At 42.4% G+C, this 12,540-nt stretch overlaps 1 protein-coding gene across 4 annotated transcripts in view; it reads right to left on the minus strand.

The window, feature by feature from the left end:
- Window positions 1–12,540, minus strand: part of ADAMTS17 (ADAM metallopeptidase with thrombospondin type 1 motif 17) — a 362,991-nt gene that overhangs the window by 291,442 nt on the left and 59,009 nt on the right. The gene's annotated exons all lie outside the window — the stretch shown is intronic.

The raw sequence follows: 12,540 nt of genomic DNA on the forward strand, positions 1-12,540 counted from the left end.
TCACCCTGTTGTGCTATCAAATACATTTTATCCATTTTTCTATTTTATTGTTGCCATCTTTATATCCACATGTACCCAGTGTTTAGCTCCCATTTATGAGTGAGAATATGCAGCATGTGGTTTTCTGATCCCACACTAATTCACTTAGGATAATGGCCTTTAGCTGTATCCATGTTGCTGCAAAGGATATGAGTTTGTTCATTTTTATGGCTGTGTAGTATTCTATGGTGTATATTACCACATTTTCTTTATCTAGTTTACCATCGATGGGCATTTAGGTTGATTCCATGTCTTTGCTATTGTGAATAGTGCCATAATGAACATATGCATGCATGTGTTTTTATGGTAGAATGATTTATATGCCTTTGGGTATATACTCAGTAATGGGATTGCTGGGTCAAATGGTAGTTCTGTCTTGAGTTCTCTGAGAAATCTCCAAACCGTTTTGCACAGTGACTTAACTAATTTACCTTCTCACCAACAGTGTACAAGCATTTTTCTCTGTGCCTTGCCAGCATCTGTTATTTTTCTGACTTTTTAATAATGACCATTCTCACTGGTGTGAGATGATATCTTGTAGTACTGATTTGCATTGCTCTGACGATTGGTGATGTGGAGCATCTTTTCATATGTTTGTTGGCCATGTGTATGTCTTCTTTTGAGAAGTGTCAGTTCATGTTTTTTGCACACTTTTTAATGTGTGCTTTTGCACTGTTCAAATTCCTTATAGATTCTGGATGTTAGACCTTTGTCAGATAGTTTGCAAATATTTTCTCCCAACCTGTAGGTTGTATTCTTATTGAACTACCAACATCATTTTCACAGAATTAGAAAAAAACTATTCTAAACTTCATATAGAACCAGAAAAGGAGCAGAACAGCCAAAGCATCCTAAGCAAAAAGAATAAAGCCAGAAGCATCACATTACCTGATTTCAAACTATACTAGAAGGTTACAGTAACCAAAAAACATGGCACTTGTACAAAAACAGACACATAGACCAATGGAACAGAAAAGGAACCCAGAAATAATGCCACATACCTACAACCATCTAATCTTTGACAAAGTTAACAAAAATAAGCAATCGGGAAAAGACTCCCCACTCAATAAATGGTGCTGGGATAGCTAGCTAGTTATATACAGAAGAATGAAACTGGACCCCTATTTTTCGTCATATGCAAAAGTTAACTCAAGATGGATTAAAGATTAAATGCGAGTCCTCAAACTATAACAACCTTAGAAGAAAACATAGGAAATACCCTTCTGGACAGCGGCCTTGGTAAAGAATTCATGACTAAGTCCTAAAAGCAATTGTAACAAAAACAAAAATTGACAAGTGAGACCTATTAAACTAAAGAGCTTCTGCGCAGCTAAAGAAACTATCCATTCATTTCTTTATGTACCCAGGAGTGGTGGTGTTGGGTCATATGTTATATGAGTAAGCTTCTTTCATACTCTAGACTTTGTGGTAACTAGACACATTGCTGGGATTTTGATTGATTGACTGATTTTTAATTTTTACTTTTTAGGGGCCAAACAGAAACTACTGCTGTATTCATTGAGTTAAACTGTTCCCAGGAGGTGAGCTCTAGAGAATGGCAGGGACCCTCTTCCCACGATTGAAACCTCAGTGGATGGAGACTCACTCTGCCAGCCCTAGCAGCCCCAGAGCAGTCCTGTTCCCTGGATTCCCTTCAGGGCTCTGAATCCTGGAGGAGGGACAGCAGGCAGTCAGGAAATGTTCTCGGGACAGAGAAGCAGCAGCAGGAATCCAGCCTGAGAGGTCAAGCCTGCATGACCAGCCCTCACTCAATCTCTCCTGCTGCCTGGCTTCCCAAGTTCCCTCCAGACTTTCCCCAAACTCTGAGCTTGGAGACTCAGTCCTCATTTGGATGCTGGATGCCTCCCTCTATACCTCCAAAACTGGGATTCCTTTTCTACTTCAGCCAGCCCAGATCCAGCTCCTGTTGCTTGTAATCAAAATCCCCAACCAATACAAGAAGGGCCAAATGCATTGCTCTAGGGTTTACAAGACTCCTTTCTTCCTTGTTCAAAAATGAGACCACTTTGCATGATGCCAGTTTTCTTTGGTACCTCTTCCACGCTTCATAAGCCCTTAAAAATGGCCAAGGTGGATCTGCTCTGACTGCAGCCACTTCTTCTGTGACTCTGGAGCTATTTCTTCAATAGTTGTGGATAAGAAGCCATTGGTAGCTGCCAGGTATTCTTTCTTGGTGCTGTTTTTCTTTTCAACCATGCATGTTCTATCTTCTCCATCTTATACCACCCTTGGTAAAAGACAAGACCTAGAGGAGATGGCGCATAGTTCAGTAGCCTACCTCAGGGGCTGTGTAGGAAGGGTAAACGTATTATTACATTTATGCATAAACACTTTCAAACAGAGTTTAATACACCATATCCGTGGGATGTGCTTGGGATACAAAAGGCTTTCCAGAAGCGAATTTGCCAAGGAATTAAAAAAGTAAAGCCAGTGTTTGTTTCCACTGAATCCTTTGCAAAGGATGTTGGTATATGGCATCAGTCATTCATTTATGCATTCACTGGCTACACAAATATTTCTGGATCATCTCCTGCATAAGTACCAGGCACTGAGTAAATGTTGATGGTATAGACATAGTCCCACCTTGATGAGCTTACAGATACTGCAAAGGGAGGCGATATGTAGGATGTTTTTAAAAATTGTGGTAAAATATGCATAACATAAAATTTTACCATTTTAAACATTTTTAAGCTTACACTTAAGTGGCATTAAATATATTCCCATTGTTATACACCATCACTACTACCCATCCCCAAAACATTCTTCATCTTATAAAGCTGAAACTCTGTACCCATTAGACAACTCTCCATTCTCTCCTCCCTCTCAGCCATCTGGCAAGCACTATTCTACTTTCTGTCTCTGTGAATTCACTACTCTACGTAAGTGGAATCATAGTATTTTTTCTTTTGTGACTGGCTTATTTCATGTAGCATAATGTCTTCAAGGCTCATCCATGTTATAGTATGTGTCAGAATTGTTTTCCTTTTTAAGGCTGAATAATATTCCATTATACCTATATACTATATTTATTTACCTACTCATCCATCTGTGGACACTTTGGGTTGCTTCCACCATATAGTTATGGTGAATAATGCTGCCATGCACATTGGTGTATAAATATCTATTCTTGTCCCTGCTTTGGAGTAAACATTTTTGGGTGTTTACTCAAAAGTGAAATTGCTGGATCATATGGTAATTCTGTTTTGTTGAGGAATCGTACCGTTTTCTATATATTTCCACTAATAATGTAAAAAATTTCCCATTTTTCCACATCGTTGTCAACACTTCTTCTCTTCTGCTTTGTTTTGCTGTTTTATGTTTTTGTTTTGTTTTATCATAGCCATGGGAATGGATGTGAAGTGGTACTTTATTGTAGCTTTAATTTCCATTTCCCTAATGATTGATGCTAAGTATCTTTTCATGTACTTACTGGTCATTTGTACATCTTCTTTGTAAAAATGTCTACTCAAGTCCTTTGCCATTTTTTAAATTAAATTGCTTTTTTTTTTCCTTCCTGGGTTTTAGAAGCTTTCTGTATATGCTGGATATTATAAAATATTTGATCTGCAAATATTTCCTCCTATTCTGTGGGTTGCCATTTTACTCTGTGAATAGTACCCTTTGAAGCACAAGAGTTTTTATTTTGATGAATTCCAATTTGTCTATTTTTCCTTTTGCTGCCTGTGCTTTTGGTGTTGTATCCAAGAAATCACTGCCAAATCAAATCTCACAAAACCTTTCCCATTTTTTCTTCTAAGAGTTTTATCTCTTCTGTTTAGGACTTTAATCCATTTTGAGTTAATTTCTGCGTATGTTTGATAAGGATCTAACTTTGTTCTTTTGCATATAGATATCCAGTTTTCCCAGCATCAAATCTTGAAAAGACTGTCACTTCTATATTGAAGGTCTTGGCATCCTTATCAAAAATTATTTGACCATCTACATAAGTGTTAATTGCTGAGCTCTACTTCATTTTAGTGGTCTTTGGGTTTGTCTTTATGTCAGTAAAGTGTTTTGATTATTATACCTTTTGAGTAAATTCTGAAATGAGGACGTGAGTCTTACTTTGTTCTTTTCTTGAAGATGATTTTGGTTATTCAATGTCCTTTGAGATTTCATATGAATTTCAGAATGGATTTCTCTATCTCTGCAAAAAAGTCATTGGGATCTTGATAGAAATTGCACTGAATCTGTTAACTGCTTTGGATAGCATTGATATCTTAACAATAAGTCTTCCACTCCATGAACATGATGGCTTTCCATTTATGTCTTCTTTAATTTCCTTCATTGATGTTTTACAGCTTTCCAAGTACAACTCTTTCCCTCATATGGTTAAATCCTAAGTATTTTACTCTTTTTGATGCTACTGAAGACAGAACTGTTTTCTTAATTTCCTTTTCAGATTATTGTTAGCATATAGAAATGCAGCTGATTTTTGTAGTTGGTTTAGTACATGGCTACTTTGCAGAGAATTTATTAGCATTCTCTCTGTCTCTCTCTGTGTATATGTGTAAGATTTAGGGTTTTCTACATATAATAAATATATCATCTGTGAACAGAGATCATTTTACTACTTCTTTTCTTATTTGGATGCCTTTAATTTCTTTTTCTCGTCTAACTGCTCTAGCTAGAACTTCCAGTATTATGTTGAATAGAAGTAGCAAAAGCAGGCACTCTTGCCTTGTTCCAGATTTTAGAGAAAAAGTTTTCAGTCTTTCACCACTGAGTGTAATATTAGCTGTGAGTATATTATATATGACCTTTATAATGTTGAGGTAGTTTCCTTCTATTCCTAGTCTATTGAGTGCTTTTATTATAAAAGGCTGCTGAATTTTGTCAAATTATTTTCCTGTATAAATTGGGATGATCATTCTTCATTTTGTTAATGGAATATATCACTTTTTTTTATTGGTTTGCCTATGTTGAGCCATCCTTGCATTCCAGGAATAAATCCCACTTGATAATGATATATAATCATTTTAATATGCTATTGAATTTTGTTTCCTAGTATTTTATTCAAGACTTTTACATCAATGAATATATGGACTATTGTTTTCTTATTTATAAGGGGCTGTAGTTTTGTTTCTTTTCTTTGGCTTTGTTATCAGGGAATGCCAGTCTCACAGAATGAGTTAGGAAGCGTTCTCTCCTCTTCAGCTTTTTTGGAAGAATTTCAGGAGGACTAGTGTTAGCTCTTCTTTAAATGTTTGGTATGGTTTACCAGTGAAGTCATAAAGTCCAGGGTTATTCTTTATTAGGAGGTTTTTGATTACTGATTCAATTACCTTACTAATTATGACTCTTCAAATTTCCTATTTCTTTGTGATTAAGTGTTGGTAGATTTTGTGTGTCTAGGAATTTGTCCACTTCATCTAGGTTACCCATTTGTTAACATGCAATAGTCCATAGTACTCTCTTATAATCCTTATTATTTCTGTAGAATGGGTAGTAATGTCCCTGTTTTCATTTCTGTTATTAGTAATTTGAGGCTTTTTTAATCAGTCGATCTAGCTAAGGTTTGTCAATATTCTTAATCTTTTCAAAGAACTAACTCTTGGTTTCATTGGCTGTATTGTTTTTCTGTCCTTTTCTCTCTGCTTTAATCCATAGCTAAATCCAAAGCTAAATTCAAAGCTAGCAGAAGGAACAAAATAGCTTGTTCTTCTTCTAGTTCCTTAAGTTGTAAAGTTAGATTGAGATTTTTCTTCTTTTTAAATGTAAGTGTTTACCACTATACATGCTATACATTTCCCCCTAAGCAGTGCTTTGTCCTTGTCCCATAAGTTTTGACATGTGTTTTTGTTTTCATTTATCTCTAAGTATTTTCTAATGTCGCCTGTGATTTCTTATTTGACTCTTTGGTTATTTAATAGTACGTGGTTTAATTTCTACAAATCTGTGAATTTTCCAGTTTTCCTTCTGTTACTGATTTCTAACTTCACCCCATTGTTGTCAGTGATGGTACTTTGTATAATATCAATCTTTTCAATCTGTTGAGACTTAATTTGTGACCTAACACATGGTCTATCCTGCAGAACGTCCCATGTTCCCTTGAGGGAAAAAAAGTCTTCTATTGTTGTTGGGTAGAGTGTTCTGTGTATGTCTGCTAGTCCAGTTGATTTATTGTGTTAAGTCTTCTCTTTCCTTTTCTTCTGTCTGGTTGTTCTATCTACTAATGAGAGTGGGGATTGAAATCTCCAACTATTATTGTATAACTGTGTATTTCTCTCAATTCTATCCATTTCATTTCACATATTTTGATGATCTATTATCAGATGTGTAAATATTTATAACTGTTCTATCTTCTTGCTATATTGGACCTTTCATTAACACATAACATCCCCTTTGTCTCTTGTAAGCTTTTTGATTTAAAGTGTCTTTTGTCTGATGTTAGTATAGCTACTCCTGCCCTCTTTTGGTTACAATTAGCATGGAATTTCTTTTTCTATCCTTTCACTTTCAACCTCTGTGTCTCATCTAAAGTAAGTCTCTTGTAGACCACATATAGTTGGATCTACATTTTTAAAAAATTAATTCTGCCATCAATTTCTGTCTTTGATTGAAGTTTAATTTACATTTCAAGTAATTACTTATAAGGAGGGACTTACTTCTGCATTTTGTTATTTGTTTCCTATATGGCTTGTAATAGCTTTGGTTCCTCATTTCCTGCATTACTGACTTCTTTTGTGTTTAGCTGATTTGATTTTCTTTCTTTTATATATATATGTGTGTGTGTATATGTGTGTATATGTATATATGTATATATGTGTGTGTATATATACACACACACACACGTAGTGAAACTTAATTCCCTTTTCATTTTCTTTTGTGTATATTCTCTACTTATTTTCTTTGGGGTTACTATGGAGATTATATTTAATTAGGATTAAAGTTATAACACTCTAATCTGACTTTACACCAGCTTAACTTCAATGGCATTAAAAACCTCTGCAGCAGAATGGTTTTTTTTTTTAAAGCAAATAAATATGGAATTGTAAATTCAGATAAGGACTACCCAGTAAAGAGCAGACTTTTATGATGAGGAAAACAGGGTGGGCCTCATCAGAGGGATCAGCAAAAAGGGTCCCTCTGAGGGGACATTTGCACAGAGTCCTAAAAGGCAGAGGAACTCATTCTGCAAGACACATAAGCAGAGCATTCCTGAGAAAGACAGTAAGTCAAGTTCGGGCTGCGTGGTGAAAGTCAGTGTTGAGATGGCAAAAAGAATGGCAAAGCAGATGGGCCCTGGCCACACAGGCTGAAGGGCCACATGAAAGGCAGGCGGTGGGGGGCCTTCCCCATCCAAGGCAGGGAGAAGCCACAGAGGGGCTCAATGCTGCCTAGTGGCAAAGTTCCAATTCTGTCGGAAGAGGACCTTGCTGGTTATTCTGTAGCAAGGATTCAAGGAGGAAAAAAATGGAAGTGAGGAGCCTGGCAAGGAAGCTCCAGCAGCTGTCAAGGCCAGAAATAATGGCAGTCAGTCCAGGGTGGAGATGGAAAGAAAGGATGGGTTCCAGACATGCTTGTCACCTTCAACAAGGTAACATGGGGTTCCTCAGTCCTGGGCTGGAGTCCCTGCCCTATTGTGTATTCACAGGCTCTGCATCCTGGCTGTGTCACGTCCCAAGCCTCCATTTCCTTCTCTGTAAAATGGGAATGACAAAATCCACCAAGTATGAGAAGGCAGTAACATGGAGGCACTTATCTGCTGTCTGGGACAGCTGGTGCATCATAAGCATTCACATCTTCCCTTGGGGCCAGTGGTTGATGCTAATCGAATATATCAAAACCGTGAGATGCTATGAAAACCTGGAGCCAACACCTGATGCCAAATTCTCCCAGTTTTGGCCATGTTCTCAGCTCTCTGAGGCACTGTTAGCCCCCAGTCTGCCTTGGGGATAGGGTCCTGTCTGAGTTCTACCTTGGCAGTCAGGTCAGCATACATGGGAGAGCCAAGCCTCCGACCATAGAGACCTAAGTGGGAGGGTGGGAGGGAGTGGGTGCCCGGCCATCAGCACGAATCATGCTATTTCCCACAACTCGGAGAGAAATGTGTTGGAATGAAGGTGGCAACCAACTCTAGCAGGTTTCCTTCCAAATCTGGAGGGGTTAAGGAGACAGGGCCACTCCCATCCCACAGCCCCACAGAAAACATGCTCTGGAGGGAAGCAGATGGGCTCGCTGGCATCACGTTCTGCTCTTTGTTCCAGGGGGCTTGTCTAATGACAGGCCTTCTGGCCCAGCCACAATCCTTTCCCTTCCTCCCAGCTTAAAGGTTGTCTCACTTGCTAACAGAAAGCCCTTTTCTAAAACAGCCACAGGCAGGAGAGTTCTTTGGATTTCCTAAACCAGGATTTGAAGAATTGAGAAAGGGAGGTGCTGGTGGAGGTGGTCTTGTTTAAACAAGGTGTCACGTCTAAACGGAACTTGTTTTTCAATTTACTGAATGGTGGTCCAGGGCTAGTGCGGCAAGAAAGGGCTGCTGTGGTGTGAGCCCACTTGGGCTCGGGGGCTGATGACTCTGCTTCCATTTGCCTTCTGGCTTGGATCAAAAGGGCCCGGAAACCCCAAGTATAGATGACAGAAGGGCTCAGAGTCATCACACTCAGCCCTTCTCACAGCGGGATCGCCTTTATTAGGCAGGCCTCCTCAGGAAACATCTCAATCCAAACTTCACATGTTGGCCCCAGGTCTGCCCTCAGCCCCGGGCTCTTGAGCCTCTAGCGTCTTAGTACAAGCCCCTGAAGAGGGGTGAAGGGTGTTCAATCAAAGGCAAGAAACAGAGCCCTTCAGTCTTTACGGCCCATGAGGGGTGCGGGTGGGAAGGCCTGTCTCCATGTACCAACCCCATTCCCTTCCCACTCCCTGCCTGGGATCAAACAACCACCCCTGCCTGGATGATAAATTATGAAAGCAAATATCAAAGTAGAAGTTCTGCCTTATTACTACCTTAGCTGTTGTAATGAATGTTTATTCCTTGCACTTGTGCCCTGGATAATTTTTAAAAAGAGAAAGAAAAAATAATCTGCAGATGAAAGCATCTGGTACAGAGCCAAGCCCCTCCAGCCCTCATCTCAGGCATGCTCCGGGCAGACTGGAGCAATGCAGCCCATCATTAACCGGCCACCAGGGAGACCTGGGTTTGTGCACATGAGGAACATGGAACTACTTCTCAGAAATGAGCACCATCCAAAGTTAACACGGAACTACTTCTCACAGCTGAGCAACATCAAAAGTTAACCTAAGCAATTCCATTTCCAGGTGTATGCCCGAAAGAATTGAAGGCAGGGACTTGAACAGAGATTTGCACACCCATGTTCATAGCAGCATTATTCACAATAGCAAAAGGCAGAAACAACCCAGGCATACACTGATGGATGAATGGATAAGAAAAATGTGGTGCACGTACGTGCAATGGGATACTACTCATCCTGAAAAACGAAAGCCATCCTGACACACGCCACAACGTGGATGAACTTTGTGGACATTATGCTGAGTGAAATAAGCCATTTGTTCACAAGAGGATAAATACTGCATGATTCCACTTATATGAGGTATCTAGAGTCATTAGATTCATACAGACAGAAAGTAGAATGGAGGTTGGCAGGGGCTTGGGGAGATAGTGTTTAATGGGTAGGAAGTTTCCGTTTTGGGGATAGTGAAAAAGTCCTGGAGGTGGATGGTGGTGGTGGTTGCACAACAAGGTGAATGTGCTTTAGGCCACTAAGCTGGTACACATAAAAATGGTTCAGATGGTGAATTCTGTATTACATATACATTTACCACAATAAAAAAATAGAAAAAGAAATTTGCCAAATTTTTTTTTTAAGTTAATGGAACTTCCAGAGTTGATGACTTTGAAGGAGGAGTGGGAGCAGTATGGCACCCTCACGTGCCCACCGAGGCCACATCGGAAAGCAAATCCCTGGCCCAGGGTCCCAGGGGCCTCCTTGGCAAGTGTGCCTTGCAGAAGAGCCTGGCATGTGAGGAAACGTGTGGGTTCGGTGGCTCAACATGAGGCCTCTACTCTCTGAGTGCTGCCAAAGCAGCCTCCCTCCAGAGCACAGCAGGGGTGAGGGGTGTGGAGGAGACAGAGGGAATTTCCTACAGATAGAGACACGTCCCGAAAGCAGTCCTGGAAAGTCTTCAACAAAACGGAGGACAAAGTACCAGAGATTTGTCCTCCTGACAAGCAGGATTGCTGTGGGGGTCCCCACACCCACTGGGCCCAGAATTGGGGTCAATATTGATTTCCCTGTGCGGCTGGTTAGGGGAAAGAAAGGCTTGACATGGTCGTCATAGCTCTGCCAGTGACTTCCCGTGTGACTCTGGCAATGTCCCTGAGTCTCCCCACTACGGGGCCTCCTTCAGTCTCTGGGAAACAAGCTGTGGGATCCCATCCCCACAAGGGGAGAATCCTTTGTCCAGGCCACCACATGGTATCCTGGTATCCTTTGTCCAGGCCACCACCTGCCACCAGGCCTCCCAGACACCACAGCCCCAGCTACACAACTACCAGAGCTGAGATCCCAGCGGCGATGGTGCATTGGAGGGTTCATCCAGCTTTTGTGTTCTTTCCCATTCACAGCCCTGCCCCAGTCCACCTCTAAAACCCCAGCCATCCCTCTCAGCAACATAACATCCACAAATGGGCAAAGAGCCGCCTGCAGACCCTGTCCAGCCATGAGGACCACCGCCCTCCGCTATCCTCCCAGCACTCTGAGCCCCTCCCTTACGCTTCATGTCAGGGCCAACTTCCTCCCCAGCACTTACCCCTGAGCTCCAGAGCTCATCACACCAAGCAAACAAGGGTGCCTATGGCCTGGGCAGCCCAGGCTCTGTACCTTCCCTAGACCTCAAGACCTTGGTTGCAGCTGGCCCAAAGGCCCTGCAGATTCCAGGGATAGATGTGTCATCTCCCTACCCCACAACACAACCCATGGCTGCTGTGTCCCCACTGAAAACTCAGGCCCTGGGTCATTCCCCACTGCACCCATGTCGTTTAACCTTGCCCTGTCCTCTCGCGTCACTCCCTTCCATAAGCAGCCTGACCATTTGTGGCCAGGCACCACGTACTCACTGTGGTCAGAGCTAAATCCCTGACCTGCTGATAAGAAGCAAGCTGAGAGAGGTTCTTCTCTGTTATGAGTGGCTGGGCAGGAGTCTAGCCCAGGCCTGAGGCTAAACCTCACACTCGGAACCTTCATATCCCTTTCCCTCTACAAAGTTCCCCTTAACCCAGATTCCACCTGACTAGGCTTCCCTCTCCTCTACTGTAGCCAAGATCAGCAACTTGGCTGTTTCTACAGCTGAGTTGTAGCTGTTTCTACTTCTCACTTCCCATTCACTTTTCAGTTTGTTCTCATTAAGCATCTAACAACAACACTCCCTAATGCCATTCCATCTGGCATTGTTAACCAGTCTCCTCCTGCACCTGTCACCCCTTCTTCAGGACAACCTCCTCCCAGGTCGCTGCCCCATCCCCCCAAGGCTGGTGCTCCATGGGCTGTCTTTGGACAGCTTCTCTACTCACTGATACATTTCAGCCAGGCAATGCTGCTCACTCTCCTACTTCAGCTGTCAGCTGTAGGCTAAAAAGCCCGTGTCCCTCTTTCCCACCAAGACCTCTGTCCTGATGTCCACCTTGAATTCAGTTTGTCCAGAATGGAAACTCTTTGCTGTGGCCCCAAACTCATTCCTCCTCCTTTTCTCAGCCAATGGCTCCACCGCCAACCCAGAGGCCCAGCTTGAAGCCTGGGTGTAGAAGCCTGGATTTCTCTTGCCTCCTCTTCCTGCCTCTCTAACCCCCACATCCTGCCAGTCACCAATTCCTGCAGCTCCTTCCTCTTACGCCAGCCCCTCCTCCATTCCCACTCCAACCTCTCCCACACTTGCTCCAGCCCCAATGCTCCACGACACTGCTTCCCATTCCAATCCACCCTGCACGCAGCTGCTGGGCTGTTCTTCCTAACATCAACCTCAGCACATTGCTCCCCTTCCCTTCAGTGGTCCCACTTCTCAGGGTAGAGCCCCTGCTCCTCAAGATGCCTGGCCCTCCCTCCCTCACCCAGCCCTATCCACATCTCCCACACCCTTATGGCTCCCCGCTCCCGCCATGTCAAATGACTTAGTCCTTAAAAACACCTGGGAAAATGAATGGATGGGTAAAGCTAAGATGCCCTTGAAGGTTCTTCAGGGTCTAACATTTGAGGAGCGCGGCCTCACCACCCACCCATCCCCATCTAAAGGTTTCCCTCCATCCCCATTTGACAAATCAGACGTAGACAGACGTGGGCATCCTGACTCCTTCCTTGGTTCCCTCAACTAGACAACTTCTCTCCCCACTTCTCACCATACAGTAAGCTCTGTTTTCCAGAGAAGTCAGAATTTGTTCCTCCTGCTAGACTATGGACTCCTTGGAGCAGGGTCTGGGATTCACATGACCTCGAATGCCCCTTGGACTGGGTCTGATGCATCGCA

Source organism: Macaca mulatta, chromosome 7 (genome assembly GCF_049350105.2).
Source record: "Macaca mulatta isolate MMU2019108-1 chromosome 7, T2T-MMU8v2.0, whole genome shotgun sequence".
Lineage (NCBI taxonomy): Eukaryota > Metazoa > Chordata > Mammalia > Primates > Cercopithecidae > Macaca > Macaca mulatta.